General features: G+C 29.6%; 1 long non-coding RNA gene across 1 annotated transcript; it reads left to right on the top strand.

Moving 5' to 3' along the window:
• LOC132920217 (uncharacterized) lies at positions 1–27,926 on the top strand. The gene is made up of 3 exons (XR_009660709.1): positions 1–249; positions 26,885–27,043; positions 27,338–27,926. It is a non-coding gene; the product is annotated as an uncharacterized LOC132920217 (long non-coding RNA).
• Positions 27,927–27,988: the final 62 nt, after the last annotated feature.

Consider the following 27,988-nt stretch of genomic DNA (forward strand, 5'->3'; position numbering starts at 1 on the left):
ACGTGTTATGCCGCCTATACAGTTATAGTAGTTATACTACGGTGTTATTGTATTAGTTTATTATTTTGGTATTTTTTTGTTACTTGTTACTACGAACCGGTCATCGCTGCTACGGGTGTGATGCTGCGACTTCCACCACTCCACCTCCCGCTCAATCATCGTCATTATAATGTTATACGAATATTACATATATTAGGCGGCAATTATTCATGATAATAGGCGGCACTGGGGCAGTGGCGACAAAAAAAGGTGATAATATCGTTTGTAGTAATTATAATGAAAATAAAATATTTAATAGAATAAATATTAATTATTTTAGTTTACAAATTTACGATGTCACTTGCCAGAATATCTAAAATAGTAAAATCGTAATGAAATCTAATATTAGAACTATTAGGTAATTTTTAAGAGAGGACGCTGTTATGGTCTTAGGACTTAGGTCTTTCATTCGCGGCGGAAAACGAAAGCCGACCCGCGGTTTTGACAACGCGGCGTATTACGCTTGTCGTGTATAGCTACTCCGATATAAGAGTATAAAACAATGAATTTTGAATTCGACGGAAAACGCCGTGTATAGCCCCGGCCTTGACCTAGGCCCAAGACCTTGTTTTCATAATACTTGCGTGCTATTTTTAATATAATCACTATTTATTATTATTATAATATATTTGACATATTATAGCCGCCGCATTGCCCGCATACTATATTAGTATATTACTATGTACCTATACGACTCTGGAATTAATTGTTCGATTGACGATTATATTTTTAATATTTTTTAAACTTTTATCGCATTGATTCTTGACAGCGTAGAGGCGTAACGGTGTAGTAACCAGTGAGTAGTATTTTGTACAGTTGAACCAATTTTTGTGTTTGTGAATTTGTGTGTTTTGACGTGTAATTCACAGTTCCAAGTAAACGTGTCATACCTATTGCCCTACTATAATATAATTTTTTTTTTCAAAATGCTCAATTTGAACTTGAAAACTAAAACGTAAGAGATTTAATAATAAAATTAAGAAATTAGATACCCATTTTAAATTAAAGGTAAGTGTACCTTTTATAATTATTGTTAGGTACAATTATATTTTTACAAAGATAACTGATTATTTGATTGTATTTGTATTTTGTATTTTTATACTATTTATTTACACCGAAAATAAAAGTTTTAAATTTGGTCAATTTTTAGGATAATAATATTATATATAGAGTTAGGATGTTTATATGCACTAACAGTGTAAGAATATATTTGCACTTATACACTGAAAAACAGTTAAATACCTATGCATGAAAAATTTGAAATGTATTATAAAATATAAAATAAAGAAATGTAGACAAAAAAAAATGCAATAAATATAAAAAGACAAAATTAATTATTAATGGTAAACGGACAGTTTGTACTATCTATTGTTTAAGTTGCATATCGCGGACACTTTGTACGGTGATAAAAAATTGATAGAAATCGATCGCGGACACTTTATACGGTGATAATAAATTGGTAAAATTGGACGTTTTGTACGGTATGTAAACGGTGGTGTTTTTATTTTGCATGTGTTTGCATATTTTGGATAAAATGCATATTATTGCATTATTGAATAAAATGAATATTATTGCGAAAAACGCATGTTTAGTTTATTTCGTAATTAATATTTATAATTTAATACTAATATTACGTATTTAATTCTAGCCCCGCTGATTAAAGTATAAATGGTTTTTTTGTCAAACATAAATTTTGAAATTTTTCAAACATAAAATTAAAAATATTTCCACTATTGAATGTGAATTATAAATTTTATTTCTAAATTATAATTATAATAATAATCTTAATAATATTAAGACAAACAGCCAATCACTGATGTATTTCAATAAATAAATATTTTTTTTTGTAACTATATTTTTGTGTTTATCTTATAACAATTTAAATGCATATTTTTGTATATTTAGGTAAATAAAATGCATATTTTACAATTTTTTATTGCAAACAAATCCTAGCCCTGATAATTATTATTATTTATGTATGTTAACATTGTTAACTACCTGTGTTTTGTAATAACAAATTATGTCCAACATTTTATATCGGAACTATTTTTATGTGCTCGTTATATTAACTATTATGTCTAGAGGTCGGAATAATATTCTCTTAAAATAGCCAAAATAAGATGCTAATATTCTCCTAAAAATTTGATAATATTCTTCTAATATTCTTTAATAATTGTAGTTAAATATACAAAAAATATGTTTTTAAAGTAATATATTCTCCTAAATTCAAAATATGCTTTTATATTTTAAAAAAAAGGTAATTCTTGGTATAATTATATATATTAAATGAAATATATATATATAAATGTATAATATATTTTTAATTAAATAAACAATACATTATAATTTAGCTTTAAAAAATACTTTAACTTAACATTTTATTAACATGATAAAGTTATATAAATGATATATTTTATTTAAGACAATTCTCCTTTTTGGAAACAGTTAACAACTATATTCTGTTCCATGTGTTCTGGCGTCATTTTCGTACGACGATCTGTTAAAATGTTTTTATATGTACTGAACGAACGTTCAACATCAACTGAAGTCACAGGAGCATACTGCAAATCAGTTACCATAGTAGGTGAAAAATTATCTACAAATTGTATTTCATTATTTCCTTTCAACATTTTTGCTACGTTCTTTAAAATTGTGAGTCCCTGATTTTTTTGTTGAAGTTGTTCAATTTTTATTTTTATTTTTTCTCCATTTTCTCCAGGTATTTGTTGAAGTTTAACAATTGTACTTTCAATAAGATTTATCGAATCAACAAGAGTCACATTTGACTTTTCTAAATTTTTTATGGCTGTTATAAGCATAAGAAAATGGGTCTTAATAAATATTAATTCATTTTCTACAGTTTTTAATTCAAGAACTGATTTACATTTAAGTATAGACTGACTAGGAGATTTTTGTTTACTTAATTCTTCAATAACTTTTTTTAAACCTTGGAAATGATCACAGTTAAAAACAGCAGCTTCCAACCATGTTCCCCATCTTGTTAATACCGGTTCGGGGGGTAACGGAATATCAGGTAACAGTTCTTTATACACTTGAACATGGTACGGAGCTTTTAAAAATACTTTTTTTATGTTATTAATTAATGAATTTACGTCTGGATACATTTCTCTAACCTTTTCTGCTACCCTATTAAGCATATGAGCTGCGCATGTCACGTGAATTAAATTGGGATAAAATACTTTTAATGACTGTCCAGTTTTCACCATATATGGTGCAGCATCTGAGAGCATCAACAACACTTTTTCATCATTTCCGCCCAAGGGCCATAGTAATTTTAACCCATCATTCACAAATCGAGCCACTGTAGAATGGTTAGTTTTTTCTAGAACTTTACATGTTAAAAGAAAAGAACGAGTCGGATGATTTGACTTTAATATACCAACCAATAAATTTGCCACATAACGACCATTTATATCTGTCGTCTCATCAACCGCAATCCAAATGTTATTTTCCCCAATTTCATTTTTTATATTGGATAAAGTCTTATCATAACAATGTGGAAGATAATTTTTACGTAACAAACTTTCATCGGGTATATGTTTGCCAATATATTTTTCTAAAAATGCACGGAATTGTGGATTTTGTAGTTTATACCACGGTATATTAGCAGAAATAAAACTCAAACATAAGTCTTCATAGAATTCATTTACATTTTTTTTAGAAGTAGATTCCGATAAAAATAATTGTTTTGAAGTATTTAACTTACGGTTTAGAGCTTCTTGGTGTAAAGATGTGTGTACGTGTTGTGTAATCTGAGACTTTTTAATGCATGGTATGTGTTTGTTACACAGTTGACAAAAAAGAGTAGCACCATCAGTTGTAAAAATGACATTGTTTTTATTTAATGGTAGTATCCACTGTGCAATTAAATTTTTTAATTTACTTGATGGGATTTTCGGCATATTGAAAATAATTTAACAGGACAAATAAATTACACCCAGTATGACAATATTACGTATAGACGACGCGCGGCATTAAACCATAGACTGATGGGATATCAACTAAATGAACTACACTCGCGTATAATATTATGTTATACAATATGAACTTTGTATATCTATTCTATGAACTCGTTACTTAATGTCATAAACGAACGTTTGGAGCTATTTTTGAAGTGTTTTTTCCAATTCATTTTTAGCCTACGTGACTTATTGAGCGTCGTAATCATTATTCCATTTATAGTCATCTCAATAACAACAGACTAAACACTTATTTAATATTATATATAATTTTCGTCCTTACAACAAAAAATATCCAAATCCCAAAAGATTAATCGAAATATTCTCTAATATTCTTTATTATACGAAATATTCTTTCATCTTAAAATATTCTCAAATATGCAAAAAAAACTTTTGCCATTGAATTATATGATTCATAATTTTTATAGATTTCAAACCGAAATTTAACTGCATAGACTCAAAAAAAATATGCAAAAGAATATTATTCCGACCTCTAATTATGTCTATTGACTAATACATTTTTGAATTTTCTTGTTTATTATATAAAATATATGTAAAAAAAATATATATTTTAAAAAGAGTTGCATTGAATAATTATTGCTTGTTTAAAATGCAAAAATACGTCTTTGAATCTATTAGAAAAAAATCTCTAACATGAAACTCGCAGTATAAGACTCTACATCGGTCGTAGACTAGACGGCAACTATGAACTAACTACAAATTATGAAATGTTGTTAAAATATTTGATAAAATTGTAATGGCTCATGGCTCACAGTTTTAAGATAAGTTTTGATTGCGATAATTGACAAGGGTTATCAAAAATTGTATTTAAGTAGGACCTCTACTGCGTATAATCCTATTTAATTCTCAACAACAAATAAGTGATAATTTGTAAAATACTTTGTAAAAAAACAGATAATCAAACTTATATCGGATTCAGTTAATAAAATATAAAATTACGGTATTTTTCAGCATTTTGTATCGAAAACCGTTAAATTGCGCTTAAAAACACGAATTATGAACTTATAAATAAAAAAAATAGTAAAATATGTAATTATATGCAAAATACAATTTTGATATTTTGAATATAGATTATAGATATCATGAAATACATTTTTATACAAAAGCTTTCTGTATAAGATTCTATGGAAGCTTATTGGAATTTGGAAACATAAAAAAAATATACAAACCATAAACATCTTTACCCTAGTATTATATATATTGTATAATATGTAAATATAGTACCTATAGTACCTATACCTATTTCTTATTCGTTAATTATTACATATATTAAGTACAATAATGTATAGCTGTAGAATATACCATAAACTTTAAGTACCTTCGTACCGAATAAGGGAGTCACACCACCTGTGCTAGGGATTGAACGCACTTCACCTGCGTATGATAATATTATCATAAACCGCAATCTTTTGCAGGCCTATAATCAATGCATATAATGCTAAGGTCTATAATCAGAGCTTATGCGTGAGTAGAGAGTTATTCGGATGTCATAATAGTAAGGTACGATCATCGCACGTACACACTACACAGGAGTGGTGCTACACTGGGGTAAGGGTGGGCAAGTTATCGGGAGATGGTAAACTGCGACAAAATTACACCTTTTCTAAAAGTCGATTTATAAACTGCGCCGAAAAAAAAATTAACATTATACAATCTGCAACAAAACCGATAAGGTACATTATACAAACTGCGACAATTTATTTTTATATATATATATATATATATATATATATAATATATATAGATACGATGAGATACCAAATACATTGTACATAACCGATACGATAACACATATACGTTAATCATTTAATTAGATATATATGTTATAGCATTGGTATATAGCTATAGATTATGTACCAAAAATGATTTTTCTTGTTAAGTAATATTTTCCCTGTTTAAGACCAATTTGGCTCTGCATGTTTTCTTTGAGCAAATCTATGTTGAATAACCACTTACTCGTATTTTAGAATTATATTTAAAATTGTTTAGCACCAAGACGTTAGTTCACAATATTTAAATAAAAATAGACTGATAGAAAAAATTTAAAAAATATAAAAATATATATTAAGAGGACGTCGCACCCTATATTATAAAATTAAAATATGACAATATTTCGGAGTGCAAGACGATGAGTTTTTTCCATTATTTCTAATAAAACGTTCATTATAATTTATAACCATTTTAATAGAATTAGGGAAAATTTAAAATGTTTAAATAAGCTTTAAATTTTTAATTTTCTAAAAAAACTCATCGTCTTACCCTCCTAAATATTGTCATCTTTTTATTTTATAATAGGTATATTTACTCTAGAATCAAAATTGAGCGAGTTATACTCAGACAGCGTAAACGCGTTTTGTCTATATCGTACCTCGTACGTGTAAGACGGAGAGTTATGGGTAATAAAAACTTTTATTCCATATTATACTCAAACTAGTCAAACTGGCGATGCGTAAATGCGTAATGCGTATTGATTTAAAAAAAATTAAATCCTTGTCATGTAGTAATAAATTATAATTTCTTTAAAAACGTTATAAAAAAAACATCATCATACACGCCTCGAAATATTATCAATTCGCATTTCTCAGAACTATATTATTAATAATATTCTTTTATATATTATTATATTTATATACTTTAATACAATATTCGTATAAATGTGAATAAACGCCGGTTATTTTTACTAAATATATTAAATAGGTAAAAAAAAACCTGGTTTTGAAGAATGTAGTAACGAGGTCGTGGCCGTATAATGAACTTCAGATTACTTGGCTGATATAAAGTAAATAATCAAAAATCCTAGTTATATAGTAATAAATTATCATTTATTTAAAAATATATACAAAAAACATACACGCCTCGAAATATTATCAATTCTCAGAACTATGTTATTAGAATATATACTGTTTTACGGATTCAGGCCCGATTCGCCGATTACTCGTTTCGCCGATGCGGAAACCGGTCTCCGGTAAAAATGAAAAAAGTTCCAATTCGCCGAAAAAACATAGTTTCATAAAATATAAAAATAATTTTTATGTGAAAATCTAGAATTATATTACAATTTACAATCAAAATGTTGATAAAACTATTCTATGATATTATTGGTATTTGTCAGTTGACAGTTAGTAATCATTGCATCGTTAGTTAGTTATGTATAATAATATTAAATTTAAAATGTCGTGGTTTATAATAAATTCTGAGCGAGATGGCCAACTTTTAGTTTTGGATAATATTATACATCGAATTGATAGAACAAGAGGTTCTAACCACTATTATAAATGTATTGATAATTGTGGAGGTCTAGTAATACACAGAGAATATTCAAATAATGCTATACTGTCAAAAACGCATAAAACAAACATCTGACGCATGGAATCCATGAATTGGCTGAACGTGAGTTTGTTTTAATTTATACAATTTTATTCACGAATTTTTATACCATTTTTTAAAATTAATTTTAAAATACGTGTTATAACTTAAAAATAATTTATTTGAATTACGAAGTATACTCGTAGTAAAAAAATCCACAATAACTATACCACAGACATTTAATGAAATCCGAAGATTTATTATGATAGCTTTAGGAATAGAGGTTTCTGCGGAAACCGAAGTAAAGGATGCTATACCAATTTGGCCATACATGTTTTCAGTGTTTTCACCCAAATGAACTTTTTTACCCAAACATAAAATGATTTGGTTTTCGTCCAGAGAAATATTATACATAGTAAACGGAAAAACATTTTAAATTAAAAAACTTAGAAAAATTGAAAATTTCAATTGTCTATAAATAGCTTAAAAAAAGTCAAAATATTTTGAAAATGTAATCGTAAATAGATAACGCTAATATAAACATTTTGTGAAAATGTCAAGTATTTACAATGATTTGTTTTTGAGTTATAGTAAAATAAAAAAATCGAAAACTTTTGTCGAAAACTGGTTATGCATAAAAATTCCCATTTTCCGTTACTTTTTTAGGGTTTTTCCTGACGCTTTTGAAAACTACTCGACATTTTTTACTTCTAACCTCCTCAAAGTACAAACTAGATTCAATTTCCTTTTCAAAGAGGGGCTAAAGTCAAAAATCAAAGCACTATTACTACTCCAAAACGTGTCGACAGACACAAAAACAAAAATAAAAAATAAAAAAATACATCATTGTAAAATCAATACATTCATCACTCCGTTCAGAATCTAAAATATTGTTGCATTGAACCGTAAATTATTGTGTTAAATGTATAATCTTATCTATACACATTGCAAATACGAAAATCACTGCAGTAAAACGAAACCGATACGATTTTAAAATTAATCAAACTATCGTTTTGACTATACATATATACAATAATATCAATAGATATTAAGTCATTTAAACTGCAGTATACATCAATACTTTGTAATAACGCAAAAATAAAATAAAAAGCGTATAAAAATTAAATTACATGAAAACGAAAGTGTGTGTATAATAAATCTAAAGTGTGGCAAATACATAAGGGACACTATCAAAAAGGCTTATTGAATAAATACCGGAATCTGTGGAACCTTTTCCCTACACTCACAAGTGCTGGAGAATATAGTTACCTATCAAATGTAAATATTAAAATTATTTAAATTTACGCCATTACCTTCCAGCTTCCTCCTAATTGTTGGAGGGCTCTCGAGATCGTGATTCGAGAATGTGATCAAATACACCGTAGTAATAAAATGTAGATAAATAGATTATACAAATGAATGCAAATAAAATGATGCTCATGCACTTTACTTTATTCACAGTTGTATTTGTTATACTGTAGTTGTCTTAAGAAAATTAAGAGGTGTTAAGCACACGGATCCAAATTCCAAATAAAAACAACACTGATATCTTTCGTTGAAATGAAAAAGGCCAAGTTATCGTTCGCAGTATCCGGTGTGGTGGGTATGCATGGTGCTCATGCACTCTTGAGAGAGATGTTATTAACAGTAGTAGTGTGTCTACACTGATGAGAGGGGACGACGTGGTCAAGCCTGCCAGTGTCGCAGGTGGCTCCATCAAAGGCCAGGCGTCCTTAGAGAAATTGGCTTTCTCCCCGACGACGGAGACTGTCATTGGGCCATCCATTGTCTCTGGTGCCACATGAAATAAATCACACGTTTTGTGTTACATTGTCACAACTACGTGTGAGTTCCTACGTGACCAAACAATGTAAATCGTTTCCTTCATCAGTAATTAATGGTGATCATTGGATTTTATTAACGGTTATCTGTGTGCGACAACTTTACCATTATTTATTTTATAAAATAAACAATATACCTACAATTATGATATGTGAGCATATCATTACAACATTATGTACTTCAGAATTAAAGCAATTTGACAATTTTATTTCATAACATTTTTATAAAACCGTTTAAAAAGTATTAAAAAAGTGAAATTATGTAAAAAAAAAATTATTAAAAAAAATTGTAAATAAACGAGTATAAATTCTATACAATTGCAATAAAAATCCAAAAATTCCAAAAATTGCATAAAATTGCACTTAACCTAACCACAAAAATAAAAAATGGCCCCTAAAATATTGTTTAAGTAGGTATATTAGTTTAAAAACATTAATCTAATATACCTAGGTAAATCACTTATTTTAATTAAAATTTTGTTATGATATATGATAAAAAATAACAATATTTATTTAATATTACACAATTATTACTTAATGTATATAAATAGGTAACTAAATTTTACTGAATTATTTTATTTAAATTTCTGCGATCTTCTAGCATTTTTTGGGCAAACTTGTCAACTAACATGCTTATATATCTAAACTGCGCATAGATTAATACTAATTTAATTTGAAAAAACAATTATTCAATTTTTTTTTTACGGAAATTAAATTTACTTTAACCAAAGGCACCAAATTACCGTGGGCCCTCCGCAACACGGGATCTGCGGGCCTTCAGTTAGGCCACTGGGATGCAATAAATGTTTCATTTTCATTTAAAAAACAGAAACTTATAAGGTTAAGTTATAGTATTAATAGTTGACTTGAACAATGTTCGTCATTTATACAAATAATTTAACACGTTGATTGCCATTTGCGGTCGCCGGCAGCCACAAGACTATTATTTATCATGGGTACGCCAAGAACATTTTTCAGTGTCATTATAATTTTGTATATATACTATTTAATTTGAAAAAAAATTAAAAATACAAAAAAAATGTTAAAATTATGTTTATTACATCAAAAAAATTGCAGTTATTCCCGCTATGCCATAGCGCATTTTCTAGATCATTATTGTAGCGCCACGGATATAAATCTAAATTAATTTACGGCAGTATGGCCTCCTACGAATGATATGGCGCGGAAGCCGGCGGTCCAAAAATTACCAATACCTAATTATTTTTATACAATATATACATGTCAATGTAATGCTTTAATTATTTTAAACGTTGAAGATCAACATCAGATAATTATCATTAGAATTTAAAACAACAATTAACTGGTTAACATTAACAAATAGAACATGTAACATGTTTACATTGAATATGTAAATTACCAATAATTCTATTATAATTTTTTTCACACATTTATATGCATAACTAGCAACTGCTAACAACTATTTTTTTTAAAACATGATATATGAATATAAATAATATAATTCCTAAGAATTATAGCTTAAGCTAACATATTTTTTTGCTTATACATGTTATATACTAAACCTAAGGGAAAAAAGAAATAAAAAATGTGAACGTACCTATAGTCTAGACTCTAGACCATAGACAGATAAAATGTAAAGGAATATAGTATTTACTTAATTAAAGCATTGAACCTGAAATTTAAAAAAAAAAACTGAACATAGTTATAATTTAAATTAAACGCGCTATCTCACTATTAGGCTATACGTTCACGAGGTAATCAAATATTAACACATTTATTGTTTATTATAATCAAATATTTATTTATTATAATATAAACAGTTAAAAAAATATATATGTATTAATATAATATCAAATATACTAGCTGACAATATCATACATAGTCGGATTCACGATCACATTCGCAAATATCGTTAATCGTACCGTATTATTCATTTACCACATTTTTAACAAACTGATTTCCTTTTGATAATAATATATATTAACTTCAGAATTCCATTTTGAATGTTTGAGCAATGGAATATCATATTTTTCCAATAATATAAGATAAGTCGACAGCTAAATTATTCAACAATATTTTTTTCCTGAATATATAAAAATGTTTTCAGCTAATGAGTATATATTTATCTTGAAATATTTAAGTAAGTACTTAGATGTATGAAAATGTAATACATTCTGGATATGCAGGATATGCATTGTTTCGCACTAAAGAAACTAGTGACTAAAAATTATTGCAATATTTTAGTAAATTCGTGTTTTGTAAAAAAAATTGAAAATAATTACTTATAAAAAATAAATCAGAAAATTGGTTACAAAAAATAACTTGTGAAAGAATAATAGAACTTGGTCGAACGATCGTTTATTAGTTATTACTAACTGAGCCGAACTGGATTAAATGAATAACTTTTAATTTAAAAATAAATTTATTTGATTGTTTAATCGCGAAACGGAATGTAGTTTTTATAACTCGTATATCAGTGGTTTTAAAACTGAGTGCCGCGAACGTACGTTATATAAACTGGCTCTCCTCATTGAGCTTATTTGCACAACAGTTTTTTACGAGTAATTTATAAAAATCATGAGGAGGCTGGCGTTACGTTACCCTAGCCCCCCCCCAAGCGGTCTTCTGAAAATGTTTCTTCATAAATGACCGATTGTATTGAATTGTCGTATGCGAATTAATACAATTTTATTATAATGCGTTCAATCGTTACACATCAGTTATACTTATATATTAGTAAATCGACAGTTTGTATAGGAAAAAAGCGATTTAAGATAAGTTATCTTAGATAACTATTGAACAATTTAATGTATTCGTTGTGGTTTTTTGTCACGTATAGTTGACACTTGACACGGTACGCAACAGTCGCCGGTGCAAAGTACAGGCACCGCAGCGACCGGTTTGCGCCTTAACCAACCGCCACCACTGGTAACGACGACGCGACACCGTCGACTCTCCACCCTCACACCACACAAAAGGCACAGGCCGGGTCGGGAAGACAAGTCGGGCCGGACGAATCCCGTTTTCTTGCGCGAACCGTCATACCGACATCGGCGACAACGCATCATCATCGTAAGACTGCGTAATGCGTAAACCACAATTGTGTTTTTCTTTTTATGTCGTCAACACCTGACATTTTACAACTAGCTATTGTGTACTATTGTTTATCGTCAATAATAACACGCCGTACTAATATAGTGAAATACGTGTTGTTCTTTTATCATGACTTCCTGAGCGAGATCGGTCATTAAACTTCAAAAATCGTCTTTTCGAAAAAAAATTGTATCTATTGTACTTTTTCTAGTATTCTGTAGGAACTAGTTGCGGAATAATTCAGATGTGTAGTAAACAGTTTTACTACCGTTTATTTTATTACCTTTATTATGTTACCTATTGTTTCCATGTCTATATTTATAATATTAATATTATTATCGTCATGAATTATTTTGTACCATTCTACCATAACCTATTTTATCTGTTTTTGTATTTGTTTTTGTTTTTACTTTTATTGTATACAATTAGGATATTAATTTCAAACACAAATATTATAGATGTCTGTTATTATAATTTTTATGTAAATGTGTAATGTATAGTGGATAACCCTGGGCCTCCACACGAGTATGTCTTAATGAGGCCCAGTAATCTCATAGATTTAAATTTAAATAAAATAAAATAAAATATTATTATGATCCATTGAACACCAGACACTTTAATGTGTTGTTATTATTATTATTACGTATTACTATTACTATTCTGGGATGTTATTGCACGTAGCACGGCCCACCAAGCACCATTTTCCAATTTAATAGTGGAATTATATAATATAATATATAATATTATATATATTTATATATTATATATTATAAATATTTTTTAAATCGCTTTCAGCTAATGAATATTAAGATCTTAAGATGAAGCTAATAGAAATAAGTTGAATGTTTTCAATCTTGATGAAAATTTAGTATATTGTGAATGTGCAGAATATGCATTGTTTCGTACTAATGTAACAAGTGGGCAAAAATTGTTGCAAAATTTTTGAAAATTCATTTTTTAAAACTGTAAAATAATAACAGAACTTGATCAAACGATGTCTTATTACTAACTGAACTTTAGTGGATTCATTAAGCAACTTATAGCTTTAAAAAAAAAAATTGTAGTATAACCAACATATGTAGGTATGATTTACATAGAGAAAAAAGGACCGTTTCGCCAGCACTACCACTTTCGAATTTTAATATCAAACGTCATCGACAGTATTATATACCTACTTATTACTCACCACATTATTTTACCTAAAACAATACGCATTTTAATTTTGAAAAATTTATGATTTTCATTAATTAGATATTATATCATATTTTGAGTTATGGTGTAATGACTTAATCCACTACATAAGATGACATATTATGGTATCCATTGCGATGTTGTACAAAAAACTGATTCGTTATACCCTACATTATATCAACTTATATGACTCAAAATATGATAATATCTTTCTGTATTAATATCGTAAAACAGTAAATACAAATTCATAGCATAAATAGGTAATATAAACTTAATATAAATCAAAAACGTCATTGCATATAATAAAATTCTTAATAATATACGTAAACATTTTAAATTCCCAAGAATAATGTTTTTAAAATATTACAAAATTTAACATCGCTATTGTTACGTACCCTATAACATATAAATATATAATATGTATAAATCAAATTATAACTGTTATAACACACATATTATATACGGTGCGGAGACACGTTTTATGAGATAATTTATTATTTTATAACAGAAAGATGCTGAGGTCAGGGCGTAAACCATTTAAATATAATAGTCAGTATTTTCTTGGATAACTCGATGTCCCACGGATAAGAATACGAGTATATATATTACATACTAAATAAACTATTTTATATGTTACGAGACAAGACCATAGGCGTGGCAGACTTTAATTTCCGGCCGAGCATGGAAAAATTAATGCCCCAACAGTTAGGGATAATGCCCCTATTTTTTTTAACACATAAATATACTACATATATTCTAATTGTAAATTTAAAACTGTATAAAATTTATATACCTATACAAATAGAATCAAGTTGTATGTGGACACAACATTAATGTAGGTACTTGTATATTTTAGTTAAAAATAAAATATATATTATATATTAATACATACGACATACCTATACCTAATGCATATTTTTATATGTAACTATGCATATAAACTTAATAGGTAATATATGAATGTATAATTATGTAATAATTGGTAAATTAATTTTCCTGTTTCCTATAGGCGTTAGGCCATTGTCTATACTAGGTTTAGAGTATAGACTCTTTAGTACTTCTATAGACATACTAGGTACATATTTTGTGCACAATGTTTTAGTCAGATAAATAAATCAATAAAAATTATGTAATGGTACAAATATAATTTTAACTTTATTTCACTATTACGACAAATACAATTTTCATGATCTCCACGAATATAATATACACAAATTTGAAATTTTACTATGCCCTTAAGAAGATTCCGGTCGAGCCGGGTCGCCGTGCACGCCTATGGACAAGACCCCTTGTACATTAGAGTCACCACTACCACAAGTCCATAACTACCACTGTATTTATGATAAGATCATGTTTAAGGGAGACCGAAACATGGTGTAATACAGCTCACCATCTTATACATCGGTTGTATTTATATTAAATATTTAACATGGGATTAAACTATTTCGGTTTCATTGGATTTTAGTACGACATACAGTATACTGCTGTGTCCGTTTAACATAACCGTGTACCATTGTTCGTACAAAGCCGAAGGGGAAACATTGTTCACAAATAAATATAATCGTAGTGTGTGGGCGAGAACGTATTTTCTTGGAACACAACAGAATATCAGTCACATATTCACTATATATTTCAGCTGCCACTCAGTTGTTCACACACCCGCGGTCTTCGATTTTCAGAATCCTTAAAGATAAACGAACATTGGGTTATAACTTATAAACAACAAACTTGCAGTATTTTTCTTAATAATTGGGCAAAAAACCATAAATATTTTTAATATTCATGTCTTAAAGATTGAAAATTTAATACAAAGTTGCATTGTTTTTTTTTATATAAAAATAAGGTGAACATAATTTCACAAAGACAATGTTGTATGCGCATTAGAAGTTTACATTTTGATAAAATTTAATATTCACGCTTCACGCTTAAAATAACAATTTATCCTCAAACAATACAATTTTTTTTCAGTTTATTACTCAAAAAATTATAATTGTAGAAACTTTACATACCTACTAAGATACTATTATATTCTACATCGTATACTATTTTTGTAATTTATTATTAATTATTTTGATTTATTTATTATCACTGATATCGGTTAAAATTATTATTACTTAAACGTGTGTACAGAAATCTACAATGGATTAGTAAGGGAGTAAGCCCCTGGATAGTTTTTGACTATCGTTGTGAGCTTATGCCTTATAGTATATAATGATATATTGAAATCAACAGAAGTTCAAAATGATGTAAAAATATTATGTTCAATAAATTGTTTACATGAAGATGCTCAAGCTCGGTGATTTGTGGTAGTTTTTAAAATTACATATGAAAATATTATTTATTTATTTATTTCGTATTCTCTAATTGCATTATACATGGTATCCCATGTACCATTTTCCTGGATCGCAGGGCACGCGCCCGGAACTAATGAATATAATTTTCCGCCAATTTATGACGTTTATATTAGCAACGATTGTCATGCTGTGTGCCTGTGTCTATAAAGCACGGATATACAAATTCAGTGGTATAAAGCTATTCAAAACATTGTATTTAATTTAATTTTTTTACGCGGATTTTTAGCAACAATAACTACAACAATTCCCGCAGTAGCAAATGCACGTTTATTCGGTATTCATTTATATATATATATATATATAATACGCAGATTAATAAATGCTTAATGAAGTCAACTTTTGTTCTTCAATCACACATGATAATTATATTATATGTACATCTTTAAATTAATTAAGTTAAATAAAACAGTATTAACATGCATACAGCAATATCACAGCATAATATAATATCAATATATTATGGTCAACGTTGTTAATTATGGTATAAGAAAAATGTATTTGTATATTGTATGTGGCTAAGTATTTAACCAGTTAATTGTATATAGTTTCTCCCATTTCGAGGCATTTAGAGTATTTAGATCTCTCGTAAAAACTTCCATCGACTTAAATACAATTTTTGTATTCTGTTAGAATTAGTTCCGTAGAGAACCTTTGATTTTATACCCATTTTTGTTCGTTATCATTAGACTCTAGCAGTCTAGCTGGCCGCGCGACACTGGCGTATGTGCAATGTGCACCTCTGCGAGTGAAGCTCTTAATTAATTTTTTTTTTCGGGATGATTATACTTAAATCTACAATTTATCAATAATCGGTTTGCAAGGGAAAAGAGGAGTAATTATTAATTGAATTTCCTGATAAATGACATACATATATATCCGAGGGTGATCATGTATTATATATTATAGCGTAGGTTTTACCTAAAACCGCGCATACTGCGCGCAAATCGCCGTATGTACCCAGATCACAACAGAGATATACCCGCTATAGAACAAATGCGTCTGATTATAAACAATATTATCGTGTTCTAATTTGATGCGAAGACCGGACAGCTGACGCTCGGACTTCGGTGGCGGAATCAGTCGATGCTCCTTCCGCCACGCTGGAGAATATTGGCTATAGCGACGAGAAGGTGAAATGTCTGATAAACGATAGTAATCGGATGTTGCACGCAGACACATATTGGTATTGTTTCAGCAAACTCTCGACTGCTATAAACGAACTGCACATGGTTTGATCGAGTTAATTAATTTCGCGTCGATAACTTTGGGTCCTTGTAGAATCGCGTACGCGACTGGCTGGTTTTGCACTCCGTATCAACATTTATAGGCACAGTTTCGTGTCTCCCGTCGGTGACGCGGTGGAATCACATACCGCCCGGAAAAACTTTATATTTCAACTTTCAAGTGAAGACCCTCGCGGCTTCGTGGGAGGACCAGCGACAGTGATCGACGGCAGTGAAAACTTAACGTCACGCGGTGACGCCTCAGACGTCGTCGATCATCGGCGTCGACGACAGCCGTTATCGTTGCCGGCGATCATCGGTTCGTCCAGAGGATAATTTATTAGAATTCCACGTAAATGCGACTGGCGACGATCGTCTTCGCAGGTGCGGTTTTTATTGTCGTCGGTGATCATTGCAGGTGCGTTCAGGGGGAGACGAAAATCCCATCATCGCGTTAATGCGACTGACGCCGATCGTCTTCGGCGGCGGCGGGGCGGCGGTTGTGATCGGCGATCGTCATTGTGTTCGGAGAGAAAGGAAAATTCCAATTTCACGTGAAGGCCACCGCCCACCGGCGTCAATCGTCATCGTCGGCGGTGGTTACAATTGTTGTCGGTAATCGTATACTATAGGTACGTTCAGGGGGAGACGAAAATCCCACCATCGCGTTAATGCGACTGGCGCCGATCGTCTTCTCAGATGGCGGCGGCGGTTGTTGTTGTCGGCAATCATTGTTGCGTTCGGAGAGAAAGGAAAATTCCATTGAAACGCGAAGGTCACAGCCGCGCACCGACGTTGATCGTCTTAGCCGGTGGTGGTTGTTGTTCCTCGCGGTTTATCCCTTATTATTAAATAGATTCTGAAGCTATTAACGTCGAACAGCTCATGCCTTCGCGGTTGTAATTTATAACCGCCCAGTTTTCGTCAGTAAGTAGTAATCCATTATTTACCATCTTAGCTTATCGCATATTCTGACATTTTTACACAGACTTCGGTTATACTAAAATGAACATAATAATAGAAGTCTGCGCATTTCTACGTGCGTGACAACCATTACGATTTACGATGTCACAAAACGTTATTGTCGAATGGTCACAAAGAAAAGATCGAATGGATAAGTCTGCACCTGCCGTGCCTCTTTGCGACATGTGCACACCACCAGCATTCCACACATTATACTCAGTCGACGGGAGGTTAGTCGCGGTATTGTACGCCGCACGACGTCGAACGTGCCGGGACGTAGAGATTTATCCGTGAAAAATGTTTTCAATTGATCGATTCCAATAAAACGCAATCCCTGACAAATAGACTGATGTAAATAGGTACGCTCTTTATGACTAGGCGAATGTAAGTTCCTGCACGACACCTAACAGGTAAAAAAATACAATGTTGGTTCCTGCAACACGATAGAATAAGGTAGGAACTATACAGTAAAAAACGGATACACGTGTAAGTTCCTATACACGGTAAAAATATGATATGGTACGCAAGTTCCTACAGTGCTTATATTATTAATTATAATAATTAACTATTTATAATTTATAAGTTATCAATTTAATAGCACTTATATCATATATAATACTGTCATACGTTTTAATATAATAATAATATTCGTTTATTATATGTGGTCATATTATTTCTTCACTTACTCCACATCCACACTATTATATTCTTCTAAATTACATTATTTTCATATCATCTGCAGTTTGATAACTTATAGTTATAATATCACAAAAAAATTTAGTATATATATACATTTTTTTTTTTTTATCTTCCGCCGTGTAGGAACTATAACATACGTACCTTTTTTACGATGTAAAAACTTACACATTACATATGTAGGAATTAATGTTTGTAATTCTTTACGTGTTACTCTCCGACTCTCGTAACAATTTCCCCTATAATTCACGTTTGAAACACGCCTAATTTAGGTTTATGTATCCTTTCCCCCGCTCTTCTGGTTGAGTCCCCTTTTGTCATCGTCGTGTTCCCACCAGAGCCGTGTCCAAGATCGAAATTCGGGACAAGCACGGTTGTAAAAATAATTTGTATAATATAGGTACGAGTACATATTTTTTTAAGGAAATGTTAAATATATTTTTAAAATATATACTTTGCACTACAATAGCTTTTATCAATCTCATGAATACATACTAATATTAACTATAATAACTACAAGTTTATAAAATATAATATTATTCAATACCTAAATTAAAATTTTCCCTTTTTGATTTTGGCGAATTTGTAAATTATCTTTGTAGGATATTGTAATAACTTTGAACTGAACTCATTTCTATTGATTTCAACGATAAATATTATAAAGACGCGTAGTGGTTAATTTTCATGGATGTCAGTAAATATGACGTATTGTTTCTTCGAATAGTGGAACAATTTTTTCCTGTTAATTTTTAACATATAATAATATGGTTGTTGACTTTTGGCGGAAGCAACCAAGGATCGTCAGTTAATTTTACGTTTATTTATTTTGTTTATAAATAATATGTATGCATAGATGATAATTGTTACGATTCAAAATATGCTACTACCAGTACTACATATACGCAATACACCGGTGTATTTACTTTTCATATTACACAGTGTTCGGCGTATTTAATACAAAAAATATTCATATTTTTTTTATATATTTATAGATATTTAAGGTACCTATTTTAATAATAATTTATTTACTAATACTAACTAGTAGACTAGTTACAACTAAATTAAATATTTGTGGGTTAAAAATCAAATGATGCCATTAGCCATTGCATAATCTGGTAACGTCGCAATAAGTTTTACACAGAATCGTGTATATATCTTACACAAAATGTATGTTCTTTTATCCCGTCAAGACGTATAATACAATCATATTATGAAAAATATAAAATTATTAAAATGTGCGTAATCGTATTTTACCGTTTGGTTCTCACGGTTTATGAGACGTCCAATTATCACATTCCTCTCTGTCTGATGATATACGAGTACGTCTCCTGCAAGCCTAAATCCTTAAACTACAATAAATTACGCACGGTTTCATCCTCACGCCTTGCATTATCCCTAAGTGAAAGGTATTTTATAATACACAAATTATAACTAACGACTTATATGATTCTATGGACTATAATTATGAGTGCAGTGCATACTAGATAAACCCTATAATTACATATAATATACATTATACCTGTTATACCTGTTATACCTGTTATACATTCATTATACCTTGTACGTTTCTTTCCTATATTATGTTTTGGAATGTATAAGTCTATGTCGCGATACCTGTATTATATTTTACAGGAGACCAGAGCACATAGCAATAATGTATAGGTAAATACAAACTGGAACTTGGACATACATATTTATTTTTCATTTCCTTTCTTCATATGATTAAATATTTTTGTGTTAATGTATGATTTTACTGTATATATATAATCATTAAAATAATAATAATTGTTAATACACTATCGCGTGATTGATACGCAAGCTATTGTTTAAAAAACAATATACTTATATTTGTCACATGTTCGAAGTACATTTAAACCATAAATATATACAATAACTATAAGTGGCTGCCATGTTCTTATCATTGAAGTCAATTTCTGTTTGCCAAGAAGACAATATATATACTAATATTTCCTCGTAGATATATATTATATATACACAGCGTATATCTATTTATATATATATAGTAAATAGTTATTTAATAAAATGTAAACATTCCCTGCTATGTGTATGATTACTAATTTAAATCAATACTACAAATTTAATATAAAAACGACTATCTAGATGTTATATGTATATACAATGTACGTCAATGTCATCAATGATTTAAATATTAAACCAATAACACCATGAAGCGTGAACACTTGAATCGTTATTCCCGTGAACCTATATTTTAAATTTTCATCCGATTTGACAAATAACACTTGTGTCTCACACACAACAAACTACTTTACACTATTTTTACCTAACAAAAAATATTAGACATGTATAACTATGGGACACTACAAGCGGATTATCGCAAAAATCTTCAAAATTGCGCTCAAACCGAATTTCTCTCCTCAGCTCACGCTGTGTTTATGTTATTATTTTATAAAACATTTAGCATTTTATAATATTGAATTATATTTATTATTAGAAGTTAGAACTCGAAAAATTATTCTTACTAAAAATTATTACTGCAGTAAATAATGATATATAAAAAGCCTTAGGTGTTAGGTATACAATTTTGTCTCAGCATCTGATAGGACAAGAGTATAAATTGATTTTGATATAATCTTAATCTTCAAACCATATACAATATAAATTATATAATAAATAATGTATAATATACGTAGTTTGATCTCGGATTTTTGATAACCGTTTTCGATGTAATTAATTATACCTATATAATAAAGATTTCGTTCGTATGAATATTATTAATAAAAAATTATAACAATATAATATTCAACATAATCAGTAATCACTTTAAAATGTCAAATAACGCAAAATAAAAGTTTCATTTTTAATTCTTATTGAGACAGAGTAAACACTTATACTTATTTTCCGTGTAGGCTGTATGGCTAAATAATCTATAATTAGAGTGTATAAAACCACTGCCAGTAATGTAATTTCAGTTTTAAATAAAGAGGGGCAAAAGTTATGATCAGCTCAAATATATATAACTGTATAAGTATCTAACTTTAAAAAACCGTTCGCTACGCTCATAACCATACGTTTCTACTTACATTTTAAAATTACTAATGGTATCTTGCATATTTTATAACGTAAATAAATGATAATTATTTATAATCTGTAAAACGAAATATTTTTATTTATTAACAACATAATTTACAAATATAAAGTAGCAGGTATAAGTTATATTTTATTTTAATTAAAAATTTGTTTACTTACAATTAAATAACATAAATATTTTAAGCAATTATAGTCGATATATTTTTTAAAATTTTAAAATTTAATTCATTTAGTGCGTCTTCAGTACGTTTTAAACCGACGAATACGTGCATAATACATCGATTAATGATCGATCCGTTTTTAAAATATTTATAGTGAGTTTTATTTTTCAATGTCTAAGTGCTTACTTGTTAATTGTTTTCTTTTATTTCGTTTTAATTTTAAACGTTCTCAATATATGTATTTAAATGCGATCAGTGCGTGGCTACTTTTAACTGTAAAGATAGTTTGGTCAGACACAAAAAAACTCATGATAGACACCTAATAGCGTGAAATGTTTGCAATGAAATAGGTTTGAAACTGAAGACGCACCTAACGAATCTCGGTTCTTACAATCAGGATTCAGGAGTCTCGAGTTGAGACATTATGAGGTGAATGTAAATTCTTTAACGACAATGGAAAAGAATCGTACACAGTGTTTGAATTAAGATTTTTTCAAAACGACAAGCTATTAGTTAATATAATAAGTAAATGCCAATGCCTCGGACAGTTTTTCTATACAAGATTTAATATTTCTTTATAAGTTAGACATGATGTTTAGCAGTGTCCTGACTCCTGGTCCGACATATATTCATGCGGGGATGTGATAAACCTATTATAGTTAATATAAACCAATAATGTGAGCAGGAAATCTTTTTTATGTAATAGTTAAATTTACATTTCAAGTGCGATGAATATTAGGTTAATAAGTATGTTCGGCATACGGGCTATTAAGTAACAACAGATGTGGGTTTTTGATCAATGGGTTTTTTATATATATTAGTCATTTAGTATAAACTATAAAACCAACATTGTTAAACACATAATATGATATTATTTCGGAAATGATCTCTTATGACAGTTGACAATCCACGTGTGAGCGAAAATTATTTCTTTTATTATAATAGACGTGTGATTCATAGATAATTTATTATAATGATTTGTCCTTCCTGTAAAATGTTTGATCGACAATGGTTTATGGATTTTCTTTACATTTTTGTGCTCGTGGATACGTCTGTTGGTATATATTTGAAAATACTACTTAATGGCAGTAAGTATTCCTAAGTTTATTAATTTTGGGGAACAGAAAAAAAGTCTCGAGGAAAAAAGTCCCAGAAAAAAAGTACAAATGGGAATATTTTAAATTAAACTTATATAATCACTCTATAAAACCGCAAATATTTTCTAAAAAAAAACCTTTATTTTACATTTATAATAATAATAATTAAGAAATAATAATAGCTAATAAATATATAAAACAAACATTCAAAAAGAATATTAGCCAAAAATTATATAAAATATATTTTATCATTTTATTTTTGGTTTTTCACACCAAACTAACATATTATACAGATTGATTATATAAGTTTATATCATAAAGGATCATACAGACATATTATATAAGTTTTATTTAAAATATTCTAATTTGTACTTTTTTTCCTACCATCATCCAAGTGGAATCAATTGAGAGATCTGCCACCCCGACACCCGCGGTTCAATTTTAACGCAAAATATTATTTTTTCTGTAAGCTTTTTAATATTTCTTGTATAGTATATTTGTGTATACGATAATATATATTCTAATAGTTATGTGGTAGAGTAATCTGTTGCATCTGTAATAACTGATAATAATATATAATATATAATATTAATAGTTATATTATAGTAGAGAGCACTGAACATTTAGGTAGGTATATTAATATATTAATATATTATGGTGACCGTGGCGGAGGTATTTAACATAACTTTTTTTTGTCATGTATGTATTTTTGATATCTTTTAATTGCAATAAGGAATACATTCCTGGCTTCGCTCAAAATCTAAAACTTGTAAGGAATCTTGTATTAAATTGTCATCATTTTTTACTTATAAACAAACATTTTATCATATTACAGACGGTACTGATACTATATTCTGTATATACACGAAGTAGGCTATAAGTCTGCTTATAATAACCTAAGGGAGGAAGTCAATATATAATATTACAAGAAAAGAAACTGCAGTTCATATATTTTGAAATTCGTTATTGTTATTACAATATCTGGTATTCCGGTTTACAGTATTAAGTCGTAGCCTACAATGATTGATTTCTAATGATAATTCTACGACGTGATAATATTGTCGAGGAACCCAACTGCACTGGTTGCACTTGGCATAGCTTGGGCGTTGAAGTGTATGGTTTGTTGTGTTTTTCCTTCTGATGATGAATTTATTTTTGTTGTATAATATTGCTGTACCTACCTATTCATCGTATTGCATTGTACGTATGTATACAAATGCTAATTCCGAGAAGTATACGTACCAAGTACGATATATGCATTAAAAAACGTATCCGCTGTTTCTCTTACTTTTTTTGACAGGTGATGTTATATTAAATCTACCAAAGTATTGTTATATTACGTATCACGTATGACTGCAGGACTGCGGGAGACAGTTCTTTGTAGTCTTTTAGAAGGTGTACATTCCTTTCAATGATAAAAAAACCATTTATCTTGTCAATAAAATTACGACAAAAGCATATTATTATACTTAGGTATTTCTATTGTGTCTTTAAATAGGCTTTATTTAATATCTCGCTACATTAAGTTCAGGGTAGGTAGGTCAGGTCCATCTACCGTTTATATCGTATGCACTACCACGTATTCAGTATTCACTATTCACCCAATACGATGAAAATAAATAATAATCTCATGTCTGATTGTTGTGTTATGTTTAACTGCCTTTTGTGTGACTATTTCAATGTCCAATCACTGTTGATTAAGGGTACAGGTTATGCTATTGTGCGCCGACGACAATACAATGTTTTATATTTTTAAATGACCCCTGGGGAGACCACGCCAGAGATGGTTTGATTCAGTGAAGAGAGACCTGTCAAAAATAAACAACACCTTCAGCATCGACATGGCAACGGATAGGGATCAGTGGAGAAGGATTGTGGAAGCGGCAAAGGACCTCAATGGTCCGTATTAACAGGCCAGAAAAAGAAGAAGAAGAAGAAGATATTTTTAAATACAGTGCGACCGACAGATGGTATTGGATCCTACGACCCACCTCTAAAATACTTTCTTTCATATTCTGTATATAATTTAATAATATGGGTACTCCGATAGTCCGATGTAGGTTTATATATTATTGTAGCGGCCTTTGATCACGTACAACTGTACAAGCAACTGTGTATGGATATGATGTATCTTGAGGTGTGAAATAATTTAAGTCTCAAAATATTTCAGTGTTTTTAAATAGACTTTAAGTTAAAGTCTCTAAAATAACATACAGTTCCTAACAGATTGGCGTGAAGGTGCTCGTTTTAACTCTTGTAAATTATATACTAAACCGGCGCCACCGTTTTACTATACATCACAATATTTTATTAGGTATTATTTATTATAATTATCACGAATGTTGTTGCTGAACTTAAAAGTCACAATACTATCCTTAATATAAACGTCGTACCTATTATATTATTTATTATCTAGATTCTAGATGATATTGATTAACAACGTAGGCGTTGCCGATACCACGCAACAGTTCTAAGAAACCATCAGAAGCTAGCAAGATGTCAAGGTCTTCACGACAACGGTTCTTGATTTTATTTGCCATGAATAATATAGAAATCGAAGGATATCTTACAGCAAAACATCTGGACTTCTTTGATCCACCATCTAAGACTACCGTATATCCGTACAGCCGAGACTCAGTATATATTCATGTTTTATCGATATGATATACCGGAGCCGAATTTGACTAAGAATTTTAAGGGCACTTACTCCGGGCAGTAGATGTGGGTTATCCGGATGCCGAAATACTATAAAAAAATCGAAACTTTTTGAAAATCAGTTTAGGAAATTCATGAAAAAAAATATCTACTTTCTTGTTTATACATATTATATACGTCGAAAGTGTTATAAGGATTATAATGTAGCTATCTCATAAATATTTTAAACTTGCTATTTTATACATATATACTAGTGGCGGCTCGTGCATAATATATCGCACTCCCTACAGAAATTAACAATTTATAGAACAAATATATTTACAAAATAAATAGGTACATATTTTAGTATATAGTATATGATACATTAACAAATTAACAATTAAATATATTTCTAATTATTATTAAAATTATTTTCATTGTAGTTTATTATAATATCGTTACGAACTCGCGATGTTATTATACGGGTATATGGATAACTATATAGGCCTATGCAACGCGGCGTTAGCTATGCTGCGGCAGCTTGTGCGACATTGTAAATCGCACATAAAAATATCGGTATCCTGTATAAACTGTAAGTATATATTATTATTTGAGTAATAATATCATCACGACGGCGCGGCGGCTATAGAAGCTTTTGATGCGTGGTGAATTTTGTCACTCAAATCGGACGGCAACGACGTGTGTAATTGTGTATTAATATTTTATCATTTTAATTTTTTGTATGATGTATTTTAGTTTTTATAAATTTTTTCATCGCACTCCTGTGCTATACTACTACGAGTCGCGTCACTGACATATACTATTAATGTTTTGAATAAAATATTTATGTTCGTAATAATTTGTTATTCTAAAGGGATTACTTGTTTGTTTGGGTGGCATGATGAAAAAAAATCTGAATGACGAGCTCTTAAAACTTGTCTACTTCCTATAAGTAATTGAAAGCAGGTAAATCGTAAATGTGATACAGGACGGTGCGTTTTAGTGCTGTTCAAAGGCAAGTATTTTTACTAACAAAAAAAATTAAAAATTATTAATAAATATGAGTGCTCTGGACGATAAAAATTGGGTTCATATTAGATTAACATTACGTTTTTATAAAGAAAATAAGAAGTAACGTTATTATTTAATATTTAATTAATATCTTATACATCCTCTATCTACCAACTTGTTACTACCATTTTATGTCATTTTACTTCATTGTTCATATTGTTTTTAGAAAGATTCGATAAATTTTGCTATGTACAGCAGTGATTGGACGCAGAGCAGTGTACAACATAAAATTCTACTATTATATGCCATGCGGATGAATAACGCCGAAAATTTGAAACTACAATTGACGCAAAATAAAATAGTAAATTCCTAAATGTTCACTGATGTACGTACAGTTTTATTTTATTTTATTTAAGTACCAATATAGCAGACATGTCTTAAAGAATACAATTTTACGACATTATATATTATTTTATATCAAATTATTATTCACTCGTTGTTCGTGTATAATTATTAATTTATATTTAATCCAACGCCGTTCGTTATGTTAACGAATCTCGTGCAAGCAAAATTGAACTGTGTTACGAATGTATAATACATTATATTATTATGATTTATATTATATAATATATGCATTAAAATTTAAAGGGTAATAATATGATTTTATGTCTGTTCATAGATTATGCGGACAATGTTTTCAATATTATCAGTGTCGGAAAAAATATGTGCAAAGAAGACGTAGCAGGTATATGGAATTTAAATGTTCGGATACTATATTACTTAATAAAATATAATATAGTCGTCTAGAATCCTGCAGAATATACACCCAAAATATAAAATAGAATAGCATTTACAGATAATAAATATGCTATGCTTTAGCTAAGGATATAAAAAACGCACATATATCGTATACTGGTTTAAAAAACATGTAAACTATACTAATTATTAAATATTAATAATTATTAAACAGATAAAAAGAGTACGTCAACACGAGCGCGTGCCGGACGGACGCGCAAATCGCCGATACACACGCTCAACTACTGTACGCCGGTGGAATAGTATATATAATATTCACTGACAAAATATTATCGTCGTATACGTACAGTATACATAGGTATTAATATGTTCATCACTATTTCACTATAGATATACATTTATAGACACTGTTGGCTGCATGTTTGAATGTTGAATGTTGATGTAACTATATAATTCATATTTTTCTCTCCGAAAAAATATTAGAATTACGCGAGTGTTTCCTATAATTATTGTTTGTGTATTTCATTTACGATAATATTATTAATGTCGACCGCAATAAAACTATTAAAAATAC

The sequence above is a fragment of the Rhopalosiphum padi genome, chromosome 1, assembly GCF_020882245.1.
Source record: "Rhopalosiphum padi isolate XX-2018 chromosome 1, ASM2088224v1, whole genome shotgun sequence".
Classification (NCBI taxonomy): domain Eukaryota; kingdom Metazoa; phylum Arthropoda; class Insecta; order Hemiptera; family Aphididae; genus Rhopalosiphum; species Rhopalosiphum padi.